Here is an 11841-nt window from a genome sequence, read left to right as displayed (position 1 = left end):
TTTTTTCTTCACTCATTGTAAATATGATTTTTAAATATTTTCTGTTGTTTATTTTGATGAATTTTAAAATCAATGTCTTGTGACTTTTTAAAATAATTTTGTGCTTTAAATTTTTTTCTTTGAAGAATGACAGAAAGTTACTGGGTTTAAGCAAATAAAAAATATACTTTAATCTTTTTTGTTTTGTTTTTGTATTTTAATCATGGACTTGCCTGTGTGTAACCCTAATGGTCTTCGAACTACCTCTGTAGACCAGATAACCATAAATTCATAGGTCTGTCTGTTTCTGTCTCTTGAGTCTTAAAATAAAAAATGTCTATCATCATGTCCAGAGAAAACACTAAACTTGAGTAAACATATCCAATTTCCCCCCTTTCCGTTGAAACAATAAATGCTGTCACATTATGGATTTAAAGATTTCCTGGATGACATCGGAGGGAAATTCATAGTGTATATTTCCGGAATACCATGGGGGTGTCCCTGTATGTGATGTACTTATTGAGTTGCTTACAAGCAATCACAATCAGCCCCAGCAACTCCAGGTGTATGAAATTTAAACACTGAGCCAAGTTCATTGCTCCCTCCTGCTAAGTCAGTTGGCTTGTGCACCTGCTTCTATTTTTTTCAAGGTATGATCATTTATTTATTACTCATAAAGACTTATTTTTTACTGGACTCAGACTTAAAGGTAGAAGCTCCCAGCAAAGACAGCTTACATCTCTTCGTAATCTGTTCTTGGAGCTTTTCTTTGGCTTCCTTCACTGTCTTAACCAAAAGTTTAGCAAATTCTGCAGCCTCTTGGTTTTTCTCAGTATGTTGTTTTTCAGAGCAATACATTGGCATTTGTGTTGCAGGACACGTGGCATGACAAGACACTGAATCTTGGGTGCTTTAGTACTGGGCTTCTTACCTTCTTTGTTTAAGGGTTTTCTGACAACATATTGGCGAACATGATCTTCTTTAGAGAGATTAAAGAGCTTTTGGATTCTACCAGCTCTTTTAGGTCCCAGCGGACAAGGCACAGTAGTGTCTCTCAGTCCAGGAATAGCTTTCTCTCCTTTTTATTTCCAAATAATCAAGCTGATAACACTCCGATTGGCATCTACAATGCATCCACGAACAGACGTGGACTTCCTCTGTCCAATTTTCCTTGTTCGGTAACAAGCATGCCCCTTAATCAACAGCAGACGCACTCTGCCGTGGGTCAAAGTGCCTTGCTTCATGGGAAAACGTTGTCATTCCCACCACTGATCCGGACCACATAACCCTTCCACTCTTCACCCAGGGCATCAGTAGCTACTTCTGTTGCGTTCATTATCCACTTCAGTGAGTTTCTGCCAAGGAAAGGATACTCAGCTTCATCTTGATGCAGCTGACTGCCTAGGAGGCACCATGAAGAGTGTGCCCTGCTTCTAAATATCTTGACTCCAGCAAAAGTGTCAGGTCCCAGTTACAACAAAAATGTGACTAATACAGTGAGTTATGGTTACTGCTCATGTTGACTTCTGACAACATGGCAACCACATATATTATTACTGTGCTTCTGTAATGGCTGTGTTTGGTTCTCATAACCTACTCAAGTGTCTCCACAGTGAGTATCCTCTATAAACATGAGACAAGCCAAGCATATCCACAGTACTCAGCACTTTCTAAAAGCCTCCCTTCAGGACAGAGCCACTCACACTATCCTCCTCCTACTGCACGTGTTTGTCATCTCTTACTCATTCTCTTCCATTGTGGTCATCTTTAGAACTTTGTTGGTATAATGTTCTTTTGGAATGTATACAATTTACCCTTCTTCATTTAAATGCTGATTTCTCTACCCCACTATATGGTTTCAATCTGGACATTGCATTGTGGCACTTATTCTAAGCATCACCTGTCTCAAGTTTGTGTAAACATGCCACCATTTGTTCTCTAAATTGTCAATTAAAACAACCAGTCACAATGTTGAGCAACAGAGAGGATAGGGTGTGACATCCTGGTCCAGAGTGGGAGGAAGAGGAAGGAAGCAGGGTAGAGGGAGGAGGAGAATCGGCAGGAGAGGTCTTGGGACCACGTGGAGAAATGAACCAGACCTAAGATATGACTAAAAACAAGTATAATGGGTGAAATCTGAATGGTAGGAAACTATTCGGGCATGGAGGTTTAGGATGGAGTAACTATTGCCCAACATTGTGCTCTAACTTAATTAAATAAATCCCAATCTCTGTGTGGTGATTTGGGTATACAGCTGGTTTAGGATTAACTGCTGCTTAACTAAAAATATATATCAATAGTAAATAATACCAACAACAGGACCTGCTCCAATTATCCAAGGCTATGGGGAGTAAATGTATTCACACTTTGAGAAATAGTCTTTTCTGTATTTTGTGCCTTTGTTCTCATCAACAATATGAAGTCTAGTCCCACCATGTTTTCATCTTGCTTTGGTAAAATATATCTTCCTCCAAGTATGATATGAGCCCTGGTTATTTCTTTTTTTCATGTATTGTTATATCTTTTATCTGTTGTAAAATACTAAAACTACAATTTGAAAACATTAAGCTTTTTGTAACTGACTTTTCATCATGTGGCATAAGTCATCATTTGGGGGAGAAACCATTTGATAGATGTGTTATTTATTTTTCTTCTTCCTCTAACAAACCACTTTACAAAGGCAACTCAAAGAAGGAAAGGTTTCTTTTATGCCACAGTGAGAAGGTTCACTCAGCAAGGCAGAGTAGAAGCACTAGAGGAAGATAGATTTGTGGTGACAGGAACATAAGGTAACATTGAGTTCACAGCCAGGAAGTAGAGACTTGAATACTTGTGTTCAGTTATTTTTTTTTTTGTCTATTTTTTATTAAGACTCTACATCAGTTTGTGGGATCCTCTCGCCCCAATTCAACATGGGTCCTCTGTGCTCAGTCAAACCCCTCTGAAATACCCTCACAGTCTTACTGACAATGAAATTTGAAGATCATAAATCCATATCGTCAACTTGACACATACATATTATTTTAACTATAAAAAAATTAGTATGTTAATAAAGTCAAAATGACATGTTTCCCAATTACAAAATGCATGAGGATATAAATTTACATATAAAAAAATTGATGTAAATATCCCAACACAGAATTAAGAAGGATAAATACACATACACACATATTTATATACATACATGCATGCATATACATATAAAATATGGAAATCACCCAACATTTATGCTCATAGAATACTTTAACCATTTCAGAAAAATGATTGACATTACATTAACAGAGGAAATAAATGAAGGTGGAACAAAGGTGACAACTAACACTAAGGATGCTTGAAAAAACTATTTGGAAGGTCTATGTACATCTGTCCATTTGAGTGTCCATTTGCACTTATCCTATACAGAGTATTATGCCAATTAAAGTATTAAGCCAGAGTTGCCACCAAAAAGCCATATGTGATATGCCTACTCTTGAGTTTTTGGTCTGAGCATCTGGACACCTCCCCCCAAACAATACAGGCTATTGCCATTGCTCTTGGTTACCAAACAGAACTTTATGATAAGACCCTCTTGCTGAAGACACCATAAATTGTACATGAAAAGTCAAGTTCATATTTACCAAGATGTTTTATCACTGCTGGATACACTCTATAGCACCTGAGATGCATTCAGGATAGTGGAGGAAGAAAGTTATTAATACTCTTACCCAGCTGTAATACTGTAAACACAATGATGGTTATCCTAGGAAGATACTCCCATTGCTACATTGGTAACAACTGTTACTGCAGTAGCCAAACACATTCTAGTTGGACTCAGGGTTTGCTTTATAGTAGCAATTCTCAACCTATGGGTTCTGACCATTGGAAAACACACATTTATGATAGTCTTAAGAACTGACACTCTGCATGGTATCAAAATTATCATTGCAACAACTAAAATAAATCATGGTTGTGGAGTTTAAGACAAGAGAAAAATATACATTTTCTAATGGTAGTTACCTGCAGATTGAGAACCACCATGTTACAGAAAGCCTGCAAATCAGGCTAGGAATTCATCGTAGGTGACATCATAAGCCCCATGGATAGAATGAATACCATTATTTTGCTAAATAGATAAAGTTTCAAACTACCCTTTAAATTTTATATCTATAACCACAGATTATTGCAACACTCAGAACTCATCACAGGAGTTTCTGTGTGCTATGAAGGTGGTTATCACACTGAACAAATTGCAGAAAATAAGGGACTCAGTAATTCCCAGATTACAATGCATAAGGGCAAAATATTCAGACACATAAAAATAAATATTGTTTATAACTAGTCACTAGAAAGCTTTCCTCTTTTGAGTTTCATCTGCAATTACATTCAGCATCCTGAAGAGTGTGAGGTGCTGAAGTCACATAAATTTCTTTTTCCTGTGCCACCTGCTCAGGGAGAAGGAAGATGCCTGTGTCTAAAAACTTACTGTGCTAGTCCCTGAAAGAAATGATCCTTTAAGGACACTTGACAGGAATCTCCTGAATAATTTCAAAGAACAGACCTATCTGTCCATTTCTCAGTTATTGACATAAAAAGCTTTTTATATAAACTGTAAAATTTCTGTTAGATAAAATTGTTATTATTTAATTAGTTAAAGTGTCATAATAATAGACATGAGGATCAGTATGAACTTCAGGGCCACCTCACCTGGGGCACACATTGTTGAACAAAAGAAACTCTGTCTCAAAGGATTAGAAAGTAAGGCCCAACAACCCAATACACTAAGACACAAAATCACACTTGAAATGTAACATACAGGAGAAACACGGAAGCATCAACATTTATTTACTGATCTTCCAATATTTAGGTATTTGGAGAAGTTTAGTGTAGAAACAGAGTACTGATATGCTTGACCCTCTCATGGAACTGGGATGGGACAACAGATGGACAACATTAATCCAAATGTTAAATTAAACATCCTCACTGGCTAAATACTAGTGAGAAGCTGCATTCTTCTTCGTGTACAGATGAGACACTGAGGCGGAAGCCCCGTTAGCCTCTGGAGAGGAAGGTCCATTGTTCATTCTGATTGGTGGTAATTCCTCAGGTGATGGTGATATGTGGCTGATTGGTGGAATCTAGTTATATAGGGAGCAGGTATAAGGCTTCTTTCCTGTGTGAATCCTCTTCTGAGCCTTCAGATTGATCTTGCGGCTGAAGGGCCTTTCACATGTGCAACATGTGATCTGAGACTTAATAGAAGCCTTTATGACACTCAGGGCAGAAAAAAATGACCTCTCCGCCTCTCCCTTCTGTGCATTTCATGGTGGGCCGAGAAGTCACAAGCAAATTTGTGAGTCTTGGACATTCCTCAAATTTGTTTAGTTTGAGGACTCAGTGAACTCTCTCTTGGTGACCCTCACAAGTGGAGATGGCCACATGATTTTTGGAAGGCTCAGAGGTAGGCTTCTGTGGCCTGGAGAAGACCCTGATAGACCCTGGTTCATCCGTAGGCACATCTTCAGAAAAGTTGCCCTCAGATTCAGTTCCTGGGACCTGGATTTTCCTTGACTGTTCTTTTGACATATTTAAGAACTTCCCAAGAATTCCCTTTCTTTTCTGGCTCAGGATTTTGTTCTCTCTGGATAATGAGAAAGGAGTTCACCTCATTTCTAGGACTATTAAATAACTATTTACTTCAGTAGCATTCCAGGAAGTGTAGCCATCTTCACTGTTTTATATCCTCTTGAAATAAGACAGTCTATAAAACTGGGATCCCCACACAACACCCCTCTTCTGTCTAACATCTCTTACCTGGTACTAAGAACATATTTAAGGGATCTACAAGGGTGTTGGAGTTGTTGCTGATTACTGTTTTTTCAAAAACTTGATGGCTTCTTTTAAGGACATGTTCTCAGAAAAAAAGAGCTCCCTGCCCCTGCATGGAGATGTGGACCTATAAACAGCTGAATTTTGTCAATGAAATGACAGAAAACCTGTCCTCAACCTTCTTATGAAGAGCTTAAGTTAGCTTGGGTGATTCCATTTTGAGACGAGAAGCCATCTGGTGCACACCTGTGACCGGGGGCTGAACTCAAGTACCAGGAAAAAAATCACAGAATGTACACTTGGCAGAAAATACAGTTAACTCTCCTAGCAACAGCTTCCAGGAAATATCACAGAATAAACACTTGGTAGAACATAGAGATAATTCCCCTGGCAGCAACCAATCAGAATTGGGTGGGAAAATTCTCTCCAATGTTCCAGTTGTAGTTTAGAAGAATAGCAATTGTAGTTAAGCTTCAGCTAAAGGGTCACTTCACCCCAATAACTTTTACCCAATTCTGTAATGCCAAGGCATTGAACACCCCCCACCAGCTTGTGGTTTTTCCCTTTAAAAACCTTGTTCACCCAGGCTCAGGATCCCACCTCTCTATTCTGCATCAGTGAGACTTGGGTCATGAGTTAGATTGCTCTCACAATAAAACTCTCTTGCTATTGCATTAGAGTTGTCTCCTGGTGGTCTCTGAGAGTCTCATGAACTGGGCATAACACTTACACACTTATACTGGACTATGAGTTAACTCATCTGTCAATCCTTCATGTCTAATGATGCAATCCTGGGATTCAAAACTTTTTTATTCTAAAGTCACTATTCACACTGTGATTGCCAAGTGTTGTGTCACTGTCTTTGGGGGGGGGAGACAAAGTTAGTTCCAGAGACTTCCTCAGACCCTCTCTGCCCACATATCACAAATATTAACATATGGTTGTCTTTGGATAAAGAGACTAAGGCTGGGCAGGACCAAGACGGAAAGTGTGGAAGTCTGGAAAGAGGGACTGTCCAAAGGCGGCCATAAAATGCCTGACACAGAATGCTCTGGGGGTCTACCATTCCTGCTGTCCCTCTTATTTCCTTTGATGGGAGCTGTTTGTCTACTCCAACAAAGTTTGTCTGTTTTACGAAAGAATGTCTCTGTGGCTGGTATTTCTCAGTTCTTCATCAATTTGTAGTTCCTTCTTTTCACTCCTTTAGCTACTTCCAAGATCTATAGATGTTATTTGTGCCCAGAACCCTTGGCCTCTGTACATTCTTCCTCTGGTGGTTGCTACTATTCTAGAGAAATCTCCTCATTTAGCACCCAGCCGCTGATCTAATATTGTCATATTCTCTCCGGAAACCTCAAGATCTCTTCTTCAGTTCTGTAGCAGCTACCCTCAGATTGTCAATTGTTACTTTCTGTCTTGGAAATTCATGATTCTGCAATTTTCACTCTCAGATTAGCTGATGCTTTTCCATCCACCACCTCCAGCTATTAGTCTGTCAGTGGCATCTTCGTCTCCAACTGTCACTGCACTCTCCTGTGGGTTAGGCCTATAACCTATAATTCTGTTACCTCACGCTGAGTGCTAGCCTAGACAACTACCTTTGACCCAAGATGTTTTTAATGTCATAGCTTTAATTGGGTGGAGTGGTTGTTTATTTATTGTTGAGTCTCTCACTGAACTCACATCTGACTCAAGTCCAGCACTCACATTGTCTGCATGAGATTCATGCTGCCTCTGCTCTTAGGAACATGATAGGATATTATGACAGCAGTTTGCTTGGAATTCAGCTCCAATCATAAAATTCTCAATTTGAAACAAAGCCCAAAGAAGTGAAAATATGGAATAAAACAAACTATGAAATGAGAACTTGTTTATAGAGTAAAAGTACTCAAACAAATAGCAGGGTGTGGTGGTCCACACCTTTAATCCAGCTCTTGAGAACCAGAGGAAGTATAATTTCCCTGAGTCCTAGCCAGCCAAGGCTATATAATGAAATAATGTCTCAAATTAAAAAAAAACCCTACCAAACAAACAAATAAAACAGCCAGCAAGCAAGCAAACATCCAAAACAAAAACCATAAAACTCTTAAGTACTTGAACAATCATATCTAGGAATGTGTGTATGGGATGTTTGAAAATTTTCACTACCTCCTCCATTATGTCACTGACACAGAATTATGGAAATCTAGTACCCGAAAGATGAGTCTGTGTAATTAAATTTATATCAAGTCTTTCCAGATTTGAAAATTGCATTGTAGCACCAGTATTCATCAACAGTGTGTCACTGTTGTGTACACATGTGAGGGCCATATTTCAGTTTCAAATGCCATACTCTACCATTACGCCACCTCAGTATCCTAGACAGGGAATCTTACTGACATGTAGTAACCAAACTGGAAAGCCATATAGCCACTTCAATCCCCAGTTTCCGCTTTTTCCTGGGATTCTGTTCCATTGTTTCTCTTTTGTTGTTGTTTGTTTGTTTGTTTGTTTGTTTTTCCACTTTTTTGAGAGAGGGTTTCTGTGTGTAGCCTTAGCTCTCCTGGACTCATCTGTAGACCAGGTTGGCCTTGAACTCACAGCCATCTGCCTGCTTCTGCCCCCTGAGCGCTGGGATCAAAGGCGTGTGGCATCATACCCGTCCCTTGCCGTACTTTTAAGTATATGCTGAGGTTCCTACTCAGTCTTCGTAATTACACTGTAGCACCAACCTTAGTGAGTCATCTCCCAGACCCAAGGCATCTCCTCTAAAACCCTTAAAGTCTTACCCAAATGTCAACTCCCCAGTCTCTCTGCCACTAGGTAAATAAGCTGAATTTACTTAGGTTCATAAAACAACCAATTGGCTCCTTTCCCCTTTATTCATGCTAATTTAGAGCAGTGAGTACTCTCTCTTGTGATGCTTTTAATGGGGGAGTACAACCTCAATAATAATGGAAACTACAACACCTGCTCCCAACTTATTCCCAAATGAAAATAAATGTCTCTCTGCCCACTTAGCCATCTCTTAACTCACTAAGACAGGAGGCTTCAAGTACTCATGAGTCAGACCCTCCAGGAATCTATCCATGTTTCTACCACTTGATTCCCACTTCTCTGTGAAAGCAAACTTGTCCTAGAAGTGCCCATTGATAAGACTGTGATCCAAGACCAGGTGAGAAATCATGTACTAATGGCTCTGCTTATCTGTCTGCAACCAAGAGTTCAATATCTCCCAGAGTGTTTGTAGCTCCTGCTTTGCCAAGCAGCCATTGTCATTTTGGAGAAAGTTGACCTGAACACTTGGGAATAAGAGATGTCTTCTTGAGACTCCACAGTAGAACCCGGGATTAGAATAACCTGGCCATTCTCTAGTTCAAGTCAGTTGCTGGAGACTAAAGTTTAAACCACTCTTGAGCTGTGAAGCCATTCTGGTGAGAATCATCAAAAGGATTCAACTATAGCAGTTTGGTATTTGTCTTGTGACTTGAAGATCTGTTTCAACAAGCATGTAAATAGAATAAATTAAAAAGAGAAAAGGCACATAATTAAACTCAAAGATCAACTAAGATTTTTGTCACAGATGGTTTCATGGTTAACTAGCAGCAAAAATGTAATTCAAGTGTTACAAATATGTTTCCAAAGAACAGAACAAACAGAAGATATAAAGTGGAACAATACTTGCCTCAACATGATGAAAAATCCAGTGTTGAGGATGAGAAGACCCATCATAAGAACACAGCAAGAACAGGTGCTCAAGGCTATCTGTTTCCCCCTTGCAAAAGGTAACAATAGGGTGGCTTATCGTGAGATTTAAAGTTCACCTTTGTTTCCCATTCTAATGTGCCACAGAAGAATACTTATTTAAGAAAAAAAGTAAAAGTGAATAACCAGCAGCATTAAATTCACAGGGAAGCAAAGACATGTCCATAACCACATACATAGACTGTTCTCATCTTACAGTGCCTTTCAGAGTTTAAAATGTCAAACCCTTACTCAGGGAGATTATCCAAAAGGCCATACTCCACCATTGAGATCACCCCATAATCTCACATCTAATAACTCACATACACACATACTTACATAGTCAAGGACACATAGAAGGGATCTTTCTTGATTGTCTGTTTGTTTGTTTTTTGTTTGTTTGTTTGTTTTGAGACAAGGTTTCTCTGTTTAACCTTGGCTGTCCTGGACTCAATTTGTAAACTAGGCTGGCCTCAAGTTCTCTTTGTTAGATAAATTTTAAGGGTGATTTCAGCAACCACTGGGAGGTAGTGTTTATCTGGACCATTGCTCTGCCTCATCTGAGGTTCATCAAACTGGCTTCCTTTTATAGTGCCTGGCTTCAGGGAGTCAGTCTGTAATACTAATAGAGTTGATAATGGCACAGGATTAGACCTCTGGCTGGGCATGGCAGTTCACACCTGTCTTCCTACTACCTTAGGTGTAGAAGTGAGAGGGTCTCAAGGCCCCACAGAGCTTAGAAACTAGGGTCAGCCTGGACTGTATTAATAGATAATGGTACCTAACTACAGCAGCAAAACAAGCAAACAAAACATAGAAAAGACACCTTTCTGCTCATTGAGCCACAGATAAATTTCTAACTCCACCCAGCTCTGAATCTCTAATACAATGCTTGATGCTTCCCCACAAAGAATAGAAAGTCACTGTAGTGAAAGGGAACAATACCACAGTGAAAAGGAATATCGAGATTGGCATTTATTTCCCATGATTCTGATACTGTGTTCTCACATATGGTTCATTTCAAACTTGTTAAAATTTCATACTTTCCAGAGAGTTTTAGATCCCAAATGCTTCAGTGAACAAGGTCAAATCTTTGGAAGTGGAATGAGACAGACAGTAAGAGGCCCTTCTGAAAGTGTTTGAATCACAACAAAGAGAAGACAGGCTGAGCAGGGCTCATCTCTGTCAGCACAGAGAGGGGCTTATATTTTATTTGGAGGAAATACAAGTTTGGTAAAAATGATATGAGGGCTGTAGTCTGGGGAGGCATTAACATACTGTGGTCAAATATGATTATTCTGTTTTGGTTTTCTTTCCATTTTTGCTTTATGGTTGTTTGCTTGTTTTTGCAAAAGGGTATATAATCTAGTCTGCTCACAAGTTCACTAAGCAGGTGAGATGTTTCTCCACCCCAATCTTATGGCTTTTACCTCCCAAGTCCTGGTGTTCCCTCACAAAAATAATCATCTTTTAGGTCCTTGTTGTTTTGTTTTGTTTTGTTTTGTTTTGTTTTGTTTTGTTTCTGAGGAAGTGTCACCCTAGAGCTGGCTGTCTTGGAACTTTCCATGTAGACTAGCATGGCCCAGAACTCACAGAAATCTGCCTGCTTCTGTCTCCTGGGATTACAGGCCTGTGCCAGCACTACTGGCCCTCTCCAAACATTCTAATTGTTAGGTTAAAGTTGTGTGCCCTGAAATTCAGGAGTTGAGGTATTAACTCCAAAGACTACTTAGACTGTGGCCTTATTTCCAAAGAGTACTGAATTTTAACCCCAAAATTGGAACTTTAAATGCCATGATCTCAAAGAAGGATGGAAGCCCAATGATGAAAACTTTTAAGTCTGAAGTCGCTTAGACCACACTACTGAAAAGTCTGAAGGCTGGAACCACAAGCTGCTGTTCTGCTGGGAGAATAAAAATATGGCACCTGATAGAGTTAGAAAGCCAAGTTCTTAGGTCTGCATGATATCGTCCAGGCCCTTCTGGCTTTCATAGTCTCTGTTGAGAAGTCAGGTGTGATTCTGATGGGTTTGCCATTATATGTTACTTGGCCTTTTTCCCTGGCAGCTTTTAGTATTTTTTCTTTGTTCTGTATACTTACTGTTTTGATTATTATGTGGCAGGAGGATTTTCTTTTCTGATATAATTTATTTATTGTTCTGTAGGCCTCTCCTTTAAGTTGGGGAAATTTTCTTCAAAGATTTTGTTGAAAATTATTTTTCAGAGTCTTGGAGGAGGGAATCTTCTTTTTTTCCTCTATTCCTATTATTCTTAAGTTTTGTCTTTTCATGTTGTCTTGGATTTCTTGGATGGTTTATGTCAGGAATTTTTTAGA

At 39.2% G+C, this 11841-nt stretch overlaps 2 pseudogenes; one reads left to right on the top strand and one right to left on the bottom strand.

The window, feature by feature from the left end:
* The first annotated feature begins 391 nt into the window (after positions 1–391).
* LOC132654835 (vomeronasal type-1 receptor 3-like) lies at positions 392–1766 on the top strand (annotated as a pseudogene).
* On the bottom strand, positions 661–1315 carry LOC132654783 (small ribosomal subunit protein eS6-like; annotated as a pseudogene).
* Positions 1767–11841: the final 10075 nt, after the last annotated feature.

The sequence above is a fragment of the Meriones unguiculatus genome, chromosome 6, assembly GCF_030254825.1.
Source record: "Meriones unguiculatus strain TT.TT164.6M chromosome 6, Bangor_MerUng_6.1, whole genome shotgun sequence".
Taxonomy (NCBI): domain Eukaryota; kingdom Metazoa; phylum Chordata; class Mammalia; order Rodentia; family Muridae; genus Meriones; species Meriones unguiculatus.
This window is presented reverse-complemented; position numbering and strand designations above follow the sequence as displayed.